The 21,884-nt window shown below is 43.6% G+C and overlaps 1 protein-coding gene across 6 annotated transcripts in view; it reads right to left on the bottom strand.

Annotated features, from left to right (window-relative positions):
- The window catches only part of LRRK2 (leucine rich repeat kinase 2), a 362,321-nt gene extending 345,129 nt beyond the window's left edge, over window positions 1–17,192 (bottom strand). For 2 of the 6 annotated variants that reach the window (XM_089685047.1, XM_089685063.1), the window contains exon 1: window positions 17,093–17,192. The gene's annotated coding sequence lies outside the window, so the exon portion shown is untranslated. Of the gene's footprint in view, window positions 1–16,764; window positions 16,868–17,092 lie in introns of those variants that run through there. The other 4 variants (XM_089685038.1, XM_089685029.1, XM_089685072.1 and 1 more) reach the window with 3 other exon arrangements.
- Between the last annotated feature and the right edge of the window lie 4,692 nt (window positions 17,193–21,884).

Here is a 21,884-nt window from a genome sequence, read left to right as displayed (position 1 = left end):
GAATTCTTGTTAATTAGGAATTTGTTGTCTAAAATTTAGCTTTGTTTCAAAAGACTTTCATTGGGATGTATTCATTTTTGCAACATGGTGTTCAAGGAATTGATTAGGAAATATACTTTGTGTGTGCAAATTAACAAATATCTTATTTTCAATCAATGGCCCGCATTTGTGGGAGTATTTTGTAGTATTGTATCCCATAGAAAATGTTGATTCTGAAAGGAAAGTAAAAGGTTTTCTGACAAATCTGTATTTATGCTGAACACTGTATTAGTGTACTGGTCTTTTCAGTAAAAACGTTTATCAAAAAATCAGGTGAAACAGTAATAAATGCCAGAAAAAAATCTACAAACTAAAAAAGGAACAATAAAAGGAAAAAAAAAAAAGCAGCACAACATAAGCCTAATGGCATACAAACACATATCTGGAAATACCAGAGAGTTTCACAGATAGGTTGAAGAGTCCTGACACCATAACATTAATGCCAAGCCAGTATTCAGATAAGAAACAGTTCAAAATTAAGTAGGAAGTTTTGTATCGCTCAATCATATTTCCCATCGCTCAAGGAACATGGCAGTGGCATTCTCACTATATGCAAACAGTCGTTCATATGGAATTGGTTGCGGACTTACTGAAATGACTGAGATCTGAGATACTGGGATTGTTGTGAGTTTGTCATATAGCAGTAATAGACAAATGGGCAATCACAGTTCTAGGAGTAGTAGGGTTCTGCTTCAATCAAATACTCAGTAGAGACATCTGAAGGGATATACAGTAGGGGTCAAGATGCCAGTCACTTCAGCAATAAGTGTAGACACCATTCTCTGGAAACTCCTCATCCCCTGCAACCCCACAGTTTGCGCAATAGGTTTCCAACACCTTGACATTCTCTCCAGCAAAGAGGGGAGTGGGTATCATAGTTTAGAGAGCTGACAGGGTGTTAGATACCAGCAATGTAATATTTTAGAACAATTTCCCACAGATTAACACAGTGGTAAGATTTGCTATTAACTAAAATTGCTTCAACGTAAAGCATTTTTGGAGTTCCTTTTCCCATCTCCACATCTCAGGGAACTTATTGAGGGTATGAAGCTCCTGAAACATTCCATTGAAAAAAAGGATATGCCCTTAGATTCCTGCTCGGGGGTATTTAAAAAGCTCCAGATCACGGTTGGGAGCAGAATTGTTTATTGGGAACTACCTCGTGGAAGTTTGATATTCAGAATAATTTATAGGAATCTCCACTCCAAATTGAGACGGTAAGTCTTCCAATGTTTGATAGCCCCTAGCTACCCATTCCTGAACATTAATATCCAGAATCAGATAATCATATGCTTTGAGGGGCAGGCCTAGGTTTAGGTATGCACTCTGCGGAGGCAGCTCGTCTATAAGCGATCTCCAAGCTTCCAAGGAAAATGTATTAGGTGGCCCGGAATTATAACCCTACCAGGTGCTTCAATATTTCTATGGTAGATAGCTTGGCATCCTTATTCAGAATGTACTATTTGCTGACCTTAACTTTATAATAGGAAACTTTACCCAACTGTACAATCTGCGACTGCACCTCTTGCAGGGATCTGATAGGGTCTATCAAGTGAATAATATCATCAGCAAATAGTCCAATACAGTGATCCTACGAATCCATGGTTATAGCAGAGATAATGGGATGTGTCCTAATGGCAGCGGCAAAGAACTTGATCAAGGAAAAAATGAGAGGGGACAAAGGGCACCCTTGACACATGCCTTTAGTAACTGTAAAACTATTAGAAAGCATAGTCAAGGTATATACCTGGGCCGTGGGCTATTTGTAGAGATCCATAATACCTATAAGGATAAACCCAATTAATCCAAATTTTTGCACCACGAGACAAATAGCCTCAGTGGATTCAAAGGCAAGGAGCAGAGAACACACGCAACAGGCCTCCACATACCTAATCAAGTTTAACTTCCTCCTAGTACCATATGAAGCCTGCTGACCCCGAACAAATCCCACCTGAGCAGGTCCAGTGAGTGATGGCATTACATCAAGTAAGTGGGAAGCTATCATTTCACAATAGTTTTTCATGTCAGAATTGAGGAAAGACATGGCTTGTGGTTGTGGGGGATTTACCGGGCTTTTGGTAACATGCAGGTAATCACCTTTAACATTTCAGTAGGTAATCCCCTGGTGACATCTACAAAGGCCTTCTAGATCTGCACCCGGCTCCAGGAGATTAATTATGAGGAAAAGAGTATCACCTTCATTATCTCCCTAACTTTAATAGGTATATTTAAATGCTGTAGCCTCAAGTAAGAAAGGGAGAGTATTTCTACTTTATCTACATACTTTATACTAGAAACTCGGAAATATCCGATGGAATTGGTTAAGTAGTATCAGGGTCATTACAAGGATTGTAGAGTTTTTTGTTTTTTTTTAAATAATATAAAAATTGCCAAAAGCATTGGCAATATCAGCAGGATTACAGAGAGAGGCCCTATTGACCACTAGCTAGAGCCAGCCAAATAAGTACTTGTTCTGTTTCATCAAAGGGTAATAGGCACTTTTGCACTTACTTTCTAATACCTCCTCTCCTGAAAATACATCACCTTAAGCTCTAGAGGAATTCAATAAATCTTTGCAAATCAGACAAAAAGGAACATCCCTAATACGTTCAAAATGACAACTTCTGAAGAACTGAGAGAACCAGATTAAGGTCACATGGAGACACTGGAGAGAAGACAAGGGAAGAAATGTGTACAACACCCTGTACAAAGTCCTTATCTAGGGGGATTGAAATACCAATGGTCTCAAACAAAATGCAAAGGCCCCTTGAGGTTACTCAAAGTCAGATGCTGATCCAGACCAGCCAGAAGAATACAGCCCTAGAAGAATCTTTAGACTTGGACGAAGCGAAATTGGCCTTTCAAGTGTGATAGTAGACTTTACAAAAAGTTGATTTCTTGCCCTTAAGGAGATTAGGGATAGCTAAGCCAGGTAGGTCTCTTAGTACCATGGCTTCAAGCTGCTGTAAAAAAAAAAAAATTTTCTATATAAATTTAGGAGGTTTATACTTACCTGCTCTGTGCAATGTTATTGCAAAGCAGCAGCTTAACTCCTTTTCTGGGGTCCCCCATTTGTGTTCTCCACTCATCCTCTTCTGTGTGTGCCCCCATAACAACTCCATAGACACAAACAACATGGCTTCTCACAGGATTTGATTGATAGCAGCAGGAGCCAATAGCTCCCGCTGCCATTAGCAAAGCCTGTGAGAGCAGGAGAGGGGGAGAGAAGATCTGCTGCCGGCCATAGCGCTGGATTGAACAAGCGCTCAGGTAAGTGGTGGGTAGGGGGAGAGGGGGGGGAGACAAGAATTGGTAGGTATGTGTTCCAACATAGGAAGTGAACCCAAAAGAGGATTGGGGCTGCTTTGTGCAAAACTATTGCACAGTGCAGGTAAGTATAACATGTTTGTTGTTCCAAAAAAATGGAAGCTTTAATATCATCACTTTTAAGAAAAGCAACTAAGAAAGGAGGATGCCGAGTTGGCCCTTGGGACATAAGATACAGATAATCAGGGGAAAGCTCATGAACAGTCTGCCAATCTGAGTATGTCTGAGTACCATGTCCTCCTGAGCCAATTTGGGACGACAGGAATCACTGAAACGCTCGCCATCTCAATCCTGTGGATGAGGGAGACCAGGGAGAAATCTGGAGGGGCAGAAAGGTATAGATCTGGCTGAACGGATTCCACAGGATTACCAGAGCATCCACTGTGAAGCCCTACAATCCAAGGACCTGGCAACAAACCTGTTCAGTTTGTTGTTAAAACTGGATGCTGGCACTGGCCACCTACAGCAAAAGGCATGAAACCCCTCTAAATAAATTCCCCTGGAACTAGATGCTGAAGCCTGAGAATTTCTGCTTGCTAATTTTGGACCCCAACACATGTGCAGATATGGGATACCATAATCAAGATGGTTGAAGACTGGTTAGGTGAGAAGCTGGGAAAAAGATGCCCGCCTGCAATCTAACAAGCGCCAGACCATGGAGTTAGGGTATCTATGACTTTCATTCTCTCCTAAGGCCAAGTTCTGGTTAGGTCCTGTTTATAGGAAGGCCACAATACAAGGCACAGAGTAATCTCTGGTAATGAAGTGCCTCTTTCACACCAGATAAAGAAAAGATTTTCAGGAACGATAGTAGGTTTTCTGTAAGTAGCTTTCTTGCTTTTAGTAAAGTAGGAATGACAGACTCCTGTCTATCTGTCCCTTAGGACAGCAATCATGCCATTAAAGCCAGTGACTGAGGATGAAATAGAGGACTCTGAGACAGAAGGTCTGACCTGTTTAGAAGAGGCCAGGGGTTGTCTCCTAGCAACCTGGGTACAGACATTCTAGGTTTCTCTGGGCCAGTTTGGTAGAATGAGAATCGCCAGTATTTTCTCTTTCCCTATTTTACGGAACAGGTTAGGCAGAATTCGCACTGGAAGAAGAGAATAGATTAGTCTGAACTGAGACTACAGAATTATCAAAGTATCCCATGCGAGTGCTAGAGAATCGTTAGTCTCGGCTACAAAATGAGGTAGCTTATTATATAAAATAATTATCCAATAGAGGGCCGTGCCATCCAATCTGATCCCCCTGATGAAGCCACGTAATCCTGTGATCCTACAAGAGTGAGGGTGCCCCTTGTCTTGTGGTCCAAGTCTTGCAGTGAAAGGAAGGGCTGAACTGAGGCTTAGAAGCTGAAATCTAAGTAGAGTGGTGTGGTGATCTGTGTTTTGAGGAAGGGAATTTTGGAACTTTCCACTGGGGAAGAAGCACAGTTCCTCCTATTACATTTTTGATAAAACTTGTCAAGTGAGGGTTAGGGACCAAAGTGAATGTACAAAATATATATGTAAAGCGCTGCGTAAATTGACGGTGCTATATAAGTACCTGAAATAAATAAATAAGTGCCAAACCAGAGAAACATTATCCTACAAATGGCATATGTGTGAAAGTTTTTTTTTTTGTAGGCAGCTTCTACTGACCAAGCTTTAAGCCACAAGGTTCTGTGCATATGAATGGAAATCAAAAATATTTGGTAGATTTGTTTCAAACCTGTTCTAGGGTAACCACACAAAAGAGCAGTTCAAAAGGCAATTGCTGTAATTTCTCATTTAAAAGTACACTCCCAGAATACAGCATTGTGTTGGTTGTTCACAGACCTAGTCCAGTTAGCTGAAGTTTGGCAAACAGAAATTACAACATTAGCTGGTTTCAGAGTTGGGCCTGCAAGTGTAAAAAGTGCCTTTAACCCTTTTGCTGTTCTGTTACAAACTCTGAAATCTGTAAGTGAAAAATGATAACCTCCAGATTTTTAAATGTAAGCGGCTTTATTTAAAGTTTTGTCTACCTTCAATTTTCACTGTTTTGCACAACCTATTATTGATTATTAAATCACTAGTTTCAGCTTTTAAATTTACTAGGAATCTTAGTAGGAATTCAGCAAAAATGTTACAAGTTATGTTGCGCTTGTGTGAGGTAAATATGTTAGCGTATTTTAATAAAAATATTTTTTTAAACATTTGGGCAAATATCACAGGGTCTAAAAAAAACAGTAGCACATTCTTTTTATTCTACTGGTCCTCTGCTTTCCAAAAATGCATGGTTTGGGGAGTCTAACTCAATGCTGTAAGTGAATAATAAGAAAACAATGTAAAAGTTGCAAAAATGGTCTGTACACCTGAGTTTAAATGTGGAGCACAGGGCCTGACAGCGAAATAAAAATATATAATAGAATTTAAAGTGTAACTTCACTCTCTCAATCAACATGAGTAGTTTTATGCCTTACACTGCTAACATTAGCAAATAGATAGGAAAGTATATCATTTACAGGTTTTAAACATTTTTTTTTTACATTTCTTCTTCTACTTCATGGTTTTCAGACATAGGCAAATTAAGTCATATATCCCAAGTCATCAGGAGGGAAGAATGTGACGATCGTGGAATCAGACCCCAGCCCTTCTCACCAAACTTGTGACCAAAGGACTAGCCAGACTAAAACTGCGCTGCCACGCCCAGCTGTACTCTGCACAAAGATTTTCCAGCTAATGGACCACAATCTGTGTATCTGCAGCCTGGGAGCGATTGTTACTGGGTCAAGTTAATTACGCAATTAACCCTTCACACTGCCACCACCTCCTTTTTGTACAGCGAAAGGGGAAACTCGGCAATATCATGCAATAACACTATGATGTTGGCATAAGCGTCGGTATACCACTGTCACCGCAGGCAGAGATATACCAAAGTTTAAAACACACAGTAGCGTTCTTCAGAGGCAGGGGTTCTTAGTTGCATTAAAGAGCTTTAGAAACAGTTCAACGCTTTCAGAAAGTAAGATTTATTACTAAAAAGGTCAAAAGGGTGCAATAAAAATATTTACAGAAAAAGATGTAGCCAATAGATATATATTTATAGAAATATACAGAGAGCAATAGCACAGCAAAGAGATAACAGAAAGAAGTTTAGAGGGATAAAGTACTTGCCGTCAGCCTTGGTTTAAGAAGATCAGGTTTCAGAGCCAAAAGGATGCCTGATCTCCCAAAGTTAGTTTCAATGCTAAAAAGGGAGAATCTTCAACTTCCCTTAATTCAGCTTAGCTTTTTCTAGGAACTCAGCAGGGTGTCTCCCTGAAGCAGAGAACCAATCGCCTCATTTGGGCGGGTGTTGCAGGCGGAGACCCAAGCTATGACCAAAAACCCTCTCATTTGATGTCATGGTTCATAACTTATCCTCAGTGCATTTAGCAGCCTTGCCACTAGTAGATTAATACGCAGAATCACCGGCTGAACGTCTAGGTATGAAATATGACATACCTGCTTGGATGGTTAAGGAGATATAATTTTCTGCTCTACTGTATATGCCAGCTAGGGGGTGTAATATATCAGGCGACTTGTATTAAAGTGAGCCGTCCGAATGTGTGCTCCATGCTTATGTAATTATGTCCTATTTGAAGATATAAAATTATATGGAAAAGTGAGTTTTTAAATGTAAGTCTGTTTTTACGACTACCTGGAATGTCTTTGAAGCTCAGTGAGGGCTTGGTTTATGGTTTTATGATCCCTTCTCCAGCAAGAGTTTCGCAGACATAGGGGCACCAGCTAGTGGGGTTTATAGCCATGATGCCCTCCCAATGAGTTTGCTGCCTGTGATCTCTGTCATCATCCAGATCACGTCACTCAACAGAGAGGGAGGGGGAATATCGGAGGAATTCCATTTGAGAGAGAGAGATACAAGATGGAGGGGTTTGGAGCAAAATGGATGACCGCATCCATCTCTGTGTGCAGGATTGCTACAGAGAAGGGGTTTTCTTTTCTAAGCACATCCCCCCACCCCCCTGCATGCCTGAGCTAAGAGCAAATGGATTCCAGGAAGTAAATACTACATGAATCATCTGTCCTTACTCAATATGGCCATAGTCAGAAATGCTAGGGAAGTATTTTTCAAAGTTATTCCTCAACAAAATAAAATATGGAGATATAGATGGATGGGGCAGTTTTCTATGAATGTTAAAAATGAATTAAGTAGCCTTTTTGGTTGTGGTGTTCAGGCCTGCAACTATCCTCCTTAGAACACTGCAAGTGCATCAACCAATTAGAACTAGCACAGACATTCCTGTTCAGTAATCAGCCTTACAGGTACTTAGTTAAACATATAGCTTTTTCTTAGAGCGGAACTTGCCTGTATCTGAGAACAACAAACTGAAAATTCCGATTCATTAATATTCAAAGCAAACTAACCCATCCATCCATGTCGCCATGCTTTAATTTTGTTGAGAAAAATACTTTGAAAAAACCCTCTAGCATTTCAAGCCACGGCCATTCTGATTAAAGGAAGATGATCCATGTAGCAAGAAATCCCATCTGCCCCTAGCTCAGGCATGCAGAGAGAAGGGTGGACTTGGCAGAGAAAGCTCCTCCTCCCCATGAAAAAAAAATCCTATGAAGACTTATAAAATGTACGACATCATTTTGGCCTAGATCAGAAACCAGGAAGTAACTGGAGAAACTTAGGAAAAACTAGTATTAAAATAGTTAATGTTGACAGAGAGTTTAGGTCTACTTCAAGAACAAAAACAGGTAGGACTTTGGATGGTCAGTGTAGATTGCAAGGATTTTAACAGAGAAGATGTTACTTTTTATTTTGTACCAAAAGGGGAGTTACTCTCAAACCTCCTATCTTAGGACACTCTGTGTGAAAGAAAACTTAAATTGGTACAGTTCAGATGTAAATAGGAACAATAGAATAACAAGGACATCTGGTGGCAAGTGTTGGAACACTTCAGAAAACACGTTTCAAATCACTCAGCTATGAATAGGGGTTGAACCCTTGAAAAAAAAAAAATACATGACAGTGACTAGAAAACAACCATGCTATTGAAATTTTGTTTTGTACATATGACCGAAAAGATTAGATAATGGAACAATAGAGGGCCGGGTTGCCATGTGCTAATTTTGGGAGACAGCAGGCACTCTAATCCCTATATACCTTCATCTGAAACCTACAAAAGGCTAAAAGGAAAGGAAGGTTATACAAGGGTATCTGGTGCTCAGCTCATGCAAAATGCTAAACATAGTAAAAGCTGGCCTAGAGGGCCCCTCTGTCAGAATACAATGTCCCAGTGGGACGATCCCTCTGGCTGAATGAAAAAAAATAATTGTCTACGGCCAGCATGAAGCTGCCCATAAATGGCTTTTTTTTTTTATCAACCAGCCTGCTGGCCGATCAAATAAACTGAAAGGATTCCCCCCTCCATACAATCAAGGTGGATGGAGGAATCCTCCCCGCTTCACTATTGTACTTTGATAGTAGGTGACTCCACTGATCAGTTCTGCAATTGATTGGCTGCAGGTGCTGATCAAATGAAAATTAACCAGCGGATCTGTTTAAGAAAAGTTAACCTATTAATCAACCCATTAGATCTACTCTTTTCAACCTCCTACTGAATCGGCCAAATTTCAATACATCATAGCCAGCTTAAAACTCTATGGTGCTCCTACTATGGAGGCTTTGAAAACTTTAGTGAGGTCCACAGTATACAGAGGACCCTTGACGTGGGACTGTGGCGTACGCATGTATTTGCAAATGTGCGCAAACAAAACCCTCTGTTTTTAACGCAAACTGTTAGACAGGGCCATATTGGTTGTTTCGCAAGCAGGCTGGTAAGTGTTGCTGGGAAATCCTCTCTCGTCTGTGATGTGCATTGCCCTTCTATATGCACCTTACTGCTAAGGCCAGTTATAGGTTGGGATGGTTGCCATTTTTGTGGAGTTGGCTAATTTGGACGCAGGGACACACTAGATGCCTTTGATGTCATTTTGTATAGATGGGCGTCACGTGCGTCCCTGTACCTTTAAGAAGGGATGGGATCCTTCAGGCACACCTGCCCTTAACCAATCCATTTATACATGTGCTCCTACTATGGAGGGTTTGAAAATTTTAGTTAGGTCCACAATATACAAAGGACCCTTGACGTGGGACTGCGGCTTAAGCATGTAGGCAGTTACTGAATGACAGGAAGAGCAATGAACTATCTAGAATGCTAATCAGTGCCCTCATAGTTCATTGAGAACTAAAAAGTACTTGTAGTTCATTAATCTACAAAACTCTGTAAATGAATGACGTGGCCATGTGAGTGGAGCCCCGCATGGTCATGCTCATTTTAATTGTAACAGCAGGTGCCGGGAGTGGATCCCCAGCCTGCTGTCACAGGGAAGGGGGATCAGGGGGAGACCAGGCAGATGCTGAACATGTTACACACTACATATGAATATAACATGTTCACAAAGGTGAACTAATCCTTTTAGCTGACTGTAAGGCCTCATTTACAGTTGCAGAGGAAGGGGGGGGGGCCTGTAAACAAATGGTCAAGCACCCTCTGAAATTAATCCACCAAGAATAAGGCAGCATAAACAAGTTCTAAGGGTTCCACTTTGACCACCAATGTAAGGCCTCTCAAACAGGCAGCAAAAACAAGTATTTTGGCTTCGTTTTTGCTACTTCCCAACAGCCTAGCAATGCTTTCATAGGTTTTAAAATGGTGACTGGATAGAGCTGTACTTATGATTAACTTCAAGTTGCCTCAAATCACAGCAAAGCAAATTTAAGCCCCCTTCCACACAAACATTCCGATCAGGTACACCTGTCCGTTTTTCAGGCGGACCCCATCAGAACCTCCATTCCCCTCTATGGAGCAGTGGATGCAAATAAAAGTGTCCGTTTATACCCACCTACATCCAATCTGATACGTTAAAAACAAACAGATGGACATCCGTTCCCCTACCCTGCGCGGATTGGACAGCAGTCGGGTGTAAACGGACAGGCGGTCCATTTACATCCGACCACCCATAGAGGAGAGCGGACTGTGTCCTTATCCGCTCTTCATAAGCGGCATGGACACGGACCTATCATTTCCCTGCTCAGCAGTGATCAACAGACAGATCCCCTGCTGAGCAAGCAGATTGCAGGCAGAGCCCGCCCTGTGTGAAAGGGGTCCAATGCTGCCTGCACAGTTCAGTAGGCATTGAAGCTTTGAACCTGTCTCCATTAACTTCTATGGTAATGTGCCCATATTTGCAGGATTTGCATACCCCATGTCGCTTTCCTGGTACTTCAAAGAGTCTGCAGATCCTCCATAGAAGCTCGCTAACAGCACTTGCAGCATTTGAGAGGCTTTAATTCAGCTTTAATTTAATTTTGTTTTAGAGGTGTTGCAGTTATGGGATATCCCAGGATGCAATGGGAAACCAACAAGTGTACCAGAAAAATATCAGCAGTCACTTCCAGTTAATGTGTATACATTCTGGAAGTGTCTGGTACAGACATCACATCTTGTGTGCAGAGTGGAGCAGCAAGAAGGTGAGGGGGGTCTGGAACGGTGCAGAGCAACTAACAGACAGCAACAAGGGAACGCTATAGCAGAAGATAAGCAGTGACTGGAGAGAGAAAACTGAGCAGCAGCGCATTAGCAAAGCTCAGGGACTGGAGCAGGAAAAACTAGCAATATTACACAGGGTGCTCAGCATGGGAGCAATATAGCGGGGGGGGTCAGCACAGGGGTGGCTTACTGCTGAGCGGGGGGGGGGGATCAGCACAGGGGTGGCTTACTGCTGAGCGGGGGAGGATCAGCACAGGGGTGCCTTATTGCTGAGCGGGGGAGGGGGAATCAGCAGAGCTGGGGGTTACTACCGAGCGGAGGATCAGCAGAGCTGGGGGTTACTACCGAGCGGAGGATCAGCAGAGCTGGGGGTTACTACCGAGCGGAGGAACAGCAGAGCTCGGGGTTACTACCGAGCGGAGGAACAGCAGAGCTCGGGGTTACTACCGAGCGGAGGAACAGCAGAGCTCGGGGTTACTACCGAGCGGAGGAACAGCAGAGCTCGGGGTTACTACCGAGCGGAGGAACAGCAGAGCTCGGGGTTACTACCGAGCGGAGGATCAGCAGAGCTGGGGGTTACTACCGAGCGGAGGATCAGCAGAGCTGGGGGTTACTACCGAGCGGAGGATCAGCAGAGCTGGGGGTTACTACCGAGCGGAGGATCAGCAGAGCTGGGGGTTACTACCGAGCGGAGGATCAGCAGAGCTGGGGGTTACTACCGAGCGGAGGATCAGCAGAGCTGGGGGTTACTACCGAGCGGAGGATCAGCAGAGCTGGGGGTTACTATCGAGCGGAGGATCAGCAGAGCTGGGGGTTACTACCGAGCGGAGGATCAGCAGAGCTGGGGGTTACTACCGAGCGGAGGATCAGCAGAGCTGGGGGTTACTACCGAGCGGAGGATCATCAGAGCTGGGGGTTACTACCGAGCGGAGGATCAGCAGAGCTGGGGGTACTACTGAGAAGGACACAAATGAGTTGGGGATCTGTTGAAAGAGGGAACCAATGAGCTGGGGATCTGCTGAGCAGGGGTTCGATTGAGCTGGGATATAAAAAAAAAAAAAGAGTCAACACACGCAGGAAGCGTCAGTGTACGTTAAAATTACGTCTGTGACATACTTTGCACTGACTCCAAACTAATTCATTTAACAGGAGCTTCCGAACACTGGACAACTATTTCAAGAATTCCTCAAGGTTGTGAAAGGCTGTTCTAAGGCAGGCCACACGATTATTTTTTTCCATTCAAGCAATGGCTTGAATGAAAAATATGAACCAATTCCCCCATCTGCACACTGGGCTATGAGAATCACTCCCACAGAGCTACAGTATTCTGCCGGCGAGGAGCCTTCCCCTGCTAGAATAAAATGATCAGTGTTCCTGGGTATAGCTGGTGGCACTTATCGGTAACAACCTGTCAGGCTGATTGTACACAAGTTAATCAATGACGGATCAACTTGTGTACAACCAGCTCACTCATACATGGATTAAAATTTGGCTGGTCCCTGCTGAAGTGACCAAATTTCAATCCATGTATGGCCAGCTTAGTGCCTGCTTAATTTACACTGGTGAGTCTATACCAAAAACACATGGGCCAGCATTCATACCTGAGCATGGCATAAACAGTATTCCTAGTAACTTTGCCTTTTTTTTTAAAAAAAAAAGGGTTTCTAGGCATTTTACAAGCTTTCATACATATACAGTTAAGGTCCATATATATTTGGACACAGGCAGAATTTTAGTTTTTTTTTAGATATTTACCAAAACATATTCAAGCTATAGTTATATAATGGATATGGGCTGAAAGTGCACACTCTCAGGTTTAATTTGAGGGTATGTACCGTATTTTCCGGCGTATAAGACGACTTTTCAACACAAGAAAAACTTCTGAAAAGTCGGGGGTCGTCTTATACGCCGGTATACGGCGAGCCGGTGTCAGGGCGGCACTTTTTCAAGGGGCGGCGCGGCGCCGCCCCCCCCTCCTCCTCCTTCAACGGACACTAAGTACAGGGGTGGGCAGAGGGGCTGCTGTACCTTACCTGGCTCCGGTCCCACGACGATCCGGTCCAGGAAGCGCAGCTGCTCCTTCTTTCAGTTCGGCCGCTCGATGGTCGCGCGGCCGCTCGGCTCCGCCTCCTCACCGGTGATTGGGCGCCAGCGCTGGAAAGGCACACAGGCGACCAATCACCAGCCAGGAGGCGGAGCCAAGCGGCCCCGCGAAAATCTGAAAGAAGGAGTAGCCGCTGCTCCCCCCACTGACACTAACGATGGGGCACTATTCCTCCTCCACTGACACCAACGATGGGGCACAATTCCTCCTCCCCACTGACACCAACGATGGGGCACTATTCCTCCTCCCCACTGACACCAACGATGGGGCGCTATTCCTCCTCCCCACTGACACCAACGATGGGGCGCTATTCCTCCTCCCCACTGACACCAACGATGGGGCGCTATTCCTCCTCCCCACTGACACCAACGATGGGGCGCTATTCCTCCTCCCCACTGACACCAACGATGGGGCGCTATTCCTCCTCCCCACTGACACCAACGATGGGGCGCTATTCCTCCTCCCCACTGACACCAACGATGGGGCACTATTCCTCCTCCCCACTGACACCAACGATGGGGCACTATTCCTCCTCCCCACTGACACCAACGATGGGGCACTATTCCTCCTCCCCACTGACACCAACGATGGGGCGCAATTCCTGTCACTGATACCAATGCTGGGGCGCTATTCCTTCCACTGATACCAATGATGGGGCGCTATTCCTTCCACTGATACCAATGATGGGGCGCTATTCCTTCCACTGATACCAATGATGGGGCGCTATTCCTCCCACTGACACCAATGATGGGGCGCTATTCCTCCCACTGACACTAATGGGGCGCTATTCCTCCCACTGACACCAATGATGGGGCGCTATTCCTCCCACTGACACCAATGATGGGGCGCTATTCCTCCCACTGACACCAATGATGGGACGCTATTCCTCCCACTGACACCAATGATGGGACGCTATTCCTCCCACTGACAACAATGATGGGACGCTATTCCTCCCACTGACACCAATGATGGGACGCTATTCCTCCCACTGACACCAATGATGGGACGCTATTCCTCCCACTGACACCAATGATGGGGTGCTATTCCTCCCACTGACACTAATGGGGCACTATTCCTCCCACTGACAACAATGATGGGACGCTATTCCTCCCACTGACACCAATGATGGGACGCTATTCCTCCCACTGACACCAATGATGGGGTGCTATTCCTCCCACTGACACTAATGGGGCACTATTCCTCCCACTGACACTAATGGGGCACTATTCCTCCCACTGACACCAATGATGGGACACTATTCCTCCCACTGACACTAATGGGGCACTATTCCTCCCACTGACACCAACGATGGGGCACGATTCTTCCCACTGACACCAATGATGGGACACTATTCCTCCCACTGACTAATGATGGGGCACTATTCCTCCCACTGACTAATGATGGGGCACTATTCCTCCCACTGACACCAACGATGGGGCACTATTCCTCCTCCACTGACACGAATGATGGGACACTATTCCTCACACACTGACACCAATGATGGGGCACCATCATTGGTGTCAGTGGGAGGAATAGTGCCCCATCATTAGTCAGTGGGAGGAATAGTGCCCCATCATTAGTCAGTGGGAGGAATAGTGCCCCATCATTAGTCAGTGGGAGGAATAGTGCCCCATCATTAGTCAGTGGGAGGAATAGTGCCCCATCATTGGTGTCAGTGGGAGGAGTAGTGCCTCATCATTGGTGTCAGTGGGAGGAATAGTGTCCCATCATTGGAATACCATACTGAAATAGCATACCATATTGAAATCAAATCTGATGTCTTTTCATTTTTATTTGGTGTGCGTTGGAAGAGGGGTAGTCTTATACGGCGAGTATAGCTCAAACCCTATATTTTTAACAGGAAAAGTAGGGGGTCGTCTTATACGCCCAGTCGTCTTATACGCCGGAAAATACGGTACATGCAAATTGGAGGAAGGGTTTAGGGATTACAGCTTAGGAGTAGCCATCCTTCCTTTTTCAAGGGATCAAAAGTAATTGGACAGTTGAATCAAAAGCTGTTTCATGGCCAGGTGTGGGCTACTCCTTCGTTATTTCTTCATCAATTAAGCAGTTAAAAGGTCTGGAGTTAATTCTAAGTGTGGTATTTGCATTTGGAATCTATTGCTGTGAACCTACATTATGCTTTCAAAAGGAGCTGTCCATGCAAGTGAAACAGGCCATTGTAAGGATTCAAAAACAAAACAAATCCATCAGAGGGATAGCAGCAACATTAGGAGTGGCCAAATCAACAGTCTGGTACATTCTGAGGAAAGAAGAACGCACTGGTGAGCTCCGCAACATAAAAAGGTATGGACGTCCACGGAAGACAACAGTGGTGGATGATCGCAGGATCCTCTCTATGGTAAATAAAACCCATTCACAACATCCAGACAAGTGAAGGACACTCTCCAGGAGGTGGGCGTATCATTGTCATAGTCTACAATCAAGAGAAGACTTCACGAGAGCAAATACAGAGGGTTCACAACAAGGTGCAAACCATTCATAAGCCTGAAGAATAGAAAAGCCATATTAGACTTTGCCAAAAAACATCTGAAAAAGCCAGACCAGTTCTGGAAAAACATTCTTTGGATGGATGAAACTAAGACTAATCTGTACCAGAATGAAGGGAAGAAAAAAAGTGTGGAAGAGGCTTGGAACAGCTCATGATCCAAAGCACACGTCATCTGTAAAACATGGTGGAGGCAGTGTGATGGAATGGGCATGTGTGGCTTCCAGTAGCACTGGGTCATTGGTGTTTATTGATGATGTGACGGAAGACAGAAGCAGCCGGATGAATTCTGCAGTGTTTAGAGATATAAGGTCAGCCCAGATTCAGCAAAGTTGATTGGATGACGCTTCACAGTACAGATGGACAATGATCCAAAATATATTGCAAAAGCAACCCAGGAGCTTTTGAAGGAAAAGAAGTGGAATATTCTGCAATGGCTGAGTCAATCACACGATCTCAACCCAATTGAGCATGCATTTCACTTGCTGAAGGTAAAACTAAAGGCAGAAAGACCCACAAACAAAGAACAAATGAAGACAACTGCAGTTAGAGCCTGGCAAAGCATCAGGAGTCTTTGGTAATGTCCATGGGTTCCAGACTTCAAGCAGTCATTGCCATTAAAGGATTCTCAACAAAATATTAAAAATGAACACTTATGATTATATTCAATTGTCCAATTACTTTTGGTCCCTTGTAAAAGGGGGATGGCTACTTTTAAGAGTTGTAATTCCTAAACCCTTCCTCCAATTTGGATGTACATACCCTCAAATTAAACCTGAGAGTGTGCACTTTCAGCCCATATCCATTATATAACTATAGCTTGAATATGTTTTGGTAAATACCTGAGAAAACTAAAATTGTGTCCAAATACATATAGACCTAACTGTATATGCTTTGATCAGGTGTTTCATACTTCAGGTGTGTCTCCTGAGCTGGTTGAGAAGAAAGGAGCTCTTGAGGAAGCTTTCCGTCACGTGCAGACGTGTGTGTTTACAGGTGTCAAGTCTTTGGGGCAAAACCCCTGAATTTGCTAAAAGAGAAATAAAATGAACATAAGGCGACTACTGAGCATAGAAGTATGAAGAGGAGTATTCGGAAAGAATGGGATTCTGCACATTGGTGTAGTCACACCTAAGGAAACAAGCTGAAAAGCAGTAAAGTGTGACCATAAGAACCTGAACAGCACAAAACTCAGCTAACACACAGCAATAACACAATCTTTACACTGTATGACTACAAATATTTAGTCCTGACCTGGCAGCCGTGCCCTCTCTCTGCTCCTCTCGCTGTCTTCTACCGAAAGCATAACAAACCCCAAACGCATTTAGCATACCACTCTGCAAGCATGTACAGCAAATGAAAAGCCTTTCCAGCGCACGGATTGGATAATTGAGCTGTCACTCTATGGAATTTGCATTCTCATTGGTGATGGCGCTTTTAGCACCGCGCCCGCAGGCTCCAGAGCGGGGAAGGGCGTAGTGTAACAGTCCCAGGAGACACAGTGGGCTTGAAGTTGTTCATGAGGAGAAAGCGCAGTGAGAGTTACTAATTCCCACAGGCGGCCTGTTTACCACTTCCTTACCTGCTGACAGACGAGGTTTTATAAAGTGAAGGAAGCTGTACTTCCTGTCCAATGACTGGGTTCCAGGGGCTTTCGTGTTTCACTGTCCTTGTCCCCTCTAGTACACCCCTTTCCCCGGGAACCACCCACAGAAACCGGGGCTGCCGGTAATAATACCTCAGTCACTGCTCGGGAACTGAGAACAAGAATAGAAGTTATGTGAGACAGGAGGTCGCAGACAATGGCATGTATATGTCTGACAGGCATACTGCTCTGTTTCTCTTCATTACAGGGTACATCCTGTAGACCTCAGCTCTGCCTGTACACATTACACAGATGGTAGACATGAGCTGGCAGCATTCACAGTGAGGACAACTCCACAAACTTACAAGACTCAACTAGGAAGTTTTGTGAGTGCAGAGGGGAGGGGGAGGAGCAGACAGAGAGCTTCTATCAGGGAAGGAGGAGAAGGTTGTCTTCTTTTCCAAATGTTTCATTAAGTGTTCTTGCATGACAAGTCCACTTGCCGTTATCTCACATATACAGTTGCAAGAAAAAGTATGTGAACCCCTTGGGATTATGTGGAGTTTTGCATGAATTGGGCATAAAATGTGCTCTGAACGTCATCTAAGTCACAACAATAGAAGAACACAGTCTGCTGAACATAATACTACACAAACATTAGATGTTGCCATGGTTTAATTGCACATAACATGTAAACATTCACAGTGCAGGGAGGAAAAAGTATGTGAGGCCCTAGCTTAATGACTTCTCCCAGAGCTAATTGGAGCCAGGAGTGAGCCGACCTTGACTCCAGTCAGTGTGATGATATTGGATGTGTTGCTGACAGCTGTCCTGCCCTTAAAAAACACACACCTGTTTTGGGTTTACTGGTTTCAAGAAGCACTGTCTGATGTGAACCATGCCTCGCAGAAAAGAGCTCTCAGAAGACCTACGATCAAGAATTGTTGACTTGCATGAAGCAGGAAAGGGTTACAAAAGTATCTCCAAAAGCCTTGATGTTCATGTGTCCACGGTAAGACAGACTGTCTACAAATGGAGAAAGTTTAGCACTGTTGCTACTCTCTCTAGGTGTGGTCGTCCTGTAAAAATGACTGCAAGAGCACAGCGCAGAATGCTGCATGAGGTAAAGAAGAATCCCAGAGTGTCAGCTAAAGACCTACAGAAATCTCTGGCACATGCTAACATTTTTGTTGACACATCTACAATAAGGAAAACATTAAACAAGAATGGAGTACATGGGAGGACACCACGGAAGAAGCCATTGCTGTCCAAAAAGAATACTGCAGCACGTTTGAAGTTTGCAAAAGAGCACCTGGATGTTCCACAGCGCTACTGGCAAAATATACTGTGGACAGATGAAACCAAGATTGAGTTGTTTGGGAAGAACACACAACACTATGTGTGGAGAAAAAAAGGCACAGCACACCAACATCAAAACCTGATCCCCACTGTAAAACATGGTGGAGGGAGCATCATGGTTTGGGGTTGGTTTGCTGCCTCAGGGCCTGGACGGATTGTTGTCATTGATGGGAAAATGAATTCAAGAGTTTATCAAGACATTTTGCAGGAAAACGTACGACCATCTGTCCGCCAACTGAAGCTCCTCAGAGGATGGGTGATGCAACAGGACAATGACCCAAAGCATACAAGTAATTCAACAAAACAATGGCTGCAACAGCACAGAATACGCCTTCTGGAGTGGCCCAGTCAGAGTCCTGACCTCAACCCGATTGAAATGCTGTGGCATGACCTTAAGAGAGCGATTCACACCAGACATCCCAAGAATATTGCTACACTGAAACAGTTTTGTGAAGAGGAGTGGTCCAAAATTACTCCAGATCGTTGTGCAGGTCTGATCTGCAACTACAGGAAATGTTTGGTTGAGGTTATTGCTGCCAAAGAGGGTCAACCAGTTATTAAGTCCAAAGGTTCACATACATTTTCCTCCCTGCACTGTAAATGTTTACATGTTATGTGCAATTAAACCATGGCAACATTTAATGTTTGTGTAGTATTATGTTCAGCAGACTGTGTTCTTGTATTGTTGTGACTTAGATGACGTTCAGAGCACATTTTATGCCCAATTCATGCAAAACTTCACGTAATCCCAAGGGGTTCACATACTTTTTCTTGCAACTGTATATTCTTATTATTCACAAAATAAGATAAAGGAATGCGCTGTATAATCCACTTATTAGTGTCCATATAACAAAATGTCCATATGTTAATACCAAAAAAATGTCACTCTAAAACTTGGTGTGAGAATAAATATAAACGTGCTCATAATCCACCACCAGGAGAAATAAATAGACTCACCAGAGCTAAATGCTGATTAATTACAACCAGCAAAAGCGCTGTTGCTCTGGGAGCGATGGTAATAAGTAAATCCAGATAATCACAGCAATGATCTAAGAAGTGATGGGATATCCAAACTTGGGAGCAATACTTTGCAGCAATAACATCAAGCCAGCATCTAGGAAACCTTTAATCGATTGTCTCCTCCATTCATGATTATGGAACCACACTCGGGGATAAAGAAAAGGAATGATGGTGCAGCATGTTTAAAATCATCACATTTATTCAAAAGGTAAGTTAAAAACTCGCAAGCAAGGTGTCACGCCGACACCAGCATGATGAGCATTTGAATAATAGCATAGAATTGCAAATGATAAACGGGTCCCGCTCACCGCGGACACCGCAGATAATGTCAGAGAGCGTTCTGACGTCACAAACATCCAGGCTCCGCCCTACACGTTTCGTCACAAATGACGTCCTCACGGAGCAGCTGTCATTTGTGACGAAATGCGTAGGGCGGAGCCTCGATGTTCGTGAACTCAGGACGCTGTCTGACATTATCGGTGGTGTCCACGGTGAGCGGGACTCGTTTATCATTTGCAATTCTATTTATTTCTACTGGTGGTGGATTATGAGCACTTTTATATTTATTCTCACACCAAGTTTTAGAGTGACTTTTTTTGGTATTAACATATGGACATTTTGTTATATGGACACCAATAAGTGAATTATACAGTGCATTCCTTTATCTTATTTTGTGTGTGTTCACCTTTATTTAGGGTTCTAGGGTTGTTGCGTATATATATATTTTTTATATATCCATATTATTTTGGAATTTTGAGTATTTTTCATCCGGCGCTTTTCTTATTTTTTGATTAAGTGTTCTTGCACGGCAAGACCACTTACTGTTATCTCATATATATTCTTAATATTACAGCCAAATTTACTACCCTAACTCCTCCCACACTTTTTACACTACATAGACAGTAATATACCAAAACGTAATGTTCCCGATTGGTGTGCTATTACTTTGTGGAACATTTCAATGAATGGTTCACAAAATATCCGCTTTTTGTGGTGAAATTGGTCCCATAGGAATGAATGGCGGAATGTTCAAAACTAGAGTGGGAGCTGACAAAAGCTAGAATGTGAGCTGAAAAATCAGGACATGATTTCTAAACTGCCATCACTCCCTCATTTTCAAGCCCACCTACACAAATCTTATATCAAAACATTCAGCTATCCCTGCTGCCACTAAAAATGTCCTTGGTTAAGCCATAGTCCTGATAGTTTTCACAATATGACCATTTGTTTGCAACTCACGCCGCCCATTGACATTCATTGAAACTCCACTCTAGCCACCTCAAATTTGAAGGGCAATTTCTAAACTGTGACTCTGCCTTCATTTTTAATATTTCAGAGACATACTATGCATCTAAATGTAGGTCTGGGTCTTGTGATTCTCACAATATAAAGCTCTTCGGTGTAGGATTTATAATTTTTAAACTACAACCGTTTGAAGATGGCAACTGCCAGTGAAGTCAGCAAGTTGGAGCAGTTTGTTTTTAACCGCTCTTCTCTGCCCTTGCTGTAGAGTGAGTTGGCATAGGAACCCAGATGTGTGAGCAGGCAGCAGAGTGACAAAAGCTAGAGTGTGAGTTGTAGACTACTGGTGGAGGCAAGAACACTTCACACAATTTCCCCAGAAATTGTAGCTTTTCTAGTTATTATTATTATACAGGATTTATATAGCGCCAACAGTTTGCTCAGCGCTTTACAATATAAAGGGAGACAATACAGTTCAATACAAGAGGGTTAGGAGGGCCCTGATCCTTGGAGCTTACAATCTAAGAGATGTAGTATATCGTAATATAATGCATCTTCATTACTTCTAATCAACCTTTTGAGCACTGTGTGCCAAAAAATGTTTTCGAAGAAATTGAGAGCGCCAGTTATATATACAAATGTCAACTTTACACACTCAATCACAAACAGGAATTTTTATACAGTAAATGCTGTAAACTATTTGGATAACAGTAAGAAAACATTGAGCTTTCAGCAATGGTAAATTGTAACTCATCTCTTTTCCAGAAGTAAGGCAAGTATGAGAAGGTTGAAATGACTATGTCAACCGAGGACTTCTGGGAAATATACAGTTGGAAAAGTGTGAGGTGATAGTGGGCACCCTAATAAAGTTCTCTCAGATCAAACCCAATCTCTGCACCTTTAGACCCTATATCGACCCTCATTCCTGCACCTTCACCCCTCAGATCACCCCAATACCTGCACTTTCACACCCCAAGGTCAGCTCCATTTCCTGCACCTTTATGTCACATATTAGCCCAATTCCTGCACCTTCACATCTCCGATCACCCCAAATCCTGCACTTTTGCACCCCAGATAAGGCCCAATTCATGTTTCTTCAGACCTCAGATGTGATCCAGTTTCTGCACTTTCACAACCCACATCAGCCCCAATTCCTGCCCCTTCACAA

This window comes from Staurois parvus, unplaced genomic scaffold (assembly GCF_062004578.1).
Source record: "Staurois parvus isolate SC_StPar_1 unplaced genomic scaffold, SC_StPar_1.0 ptg000019l, whole genome shotgun sequence".
In the NCBI taxonomy this organism is placed as follows: domain Eukaryota; kingdom Metazoa; phylum Chordata; class Amphibia; order Anura; family Ranidae; genus Staurois; species Staurois parvus.
Note: the sequence above shows the minus strand (reverse complement) of the source record. Positions and strands in the feature narration are given on the sequence as shown.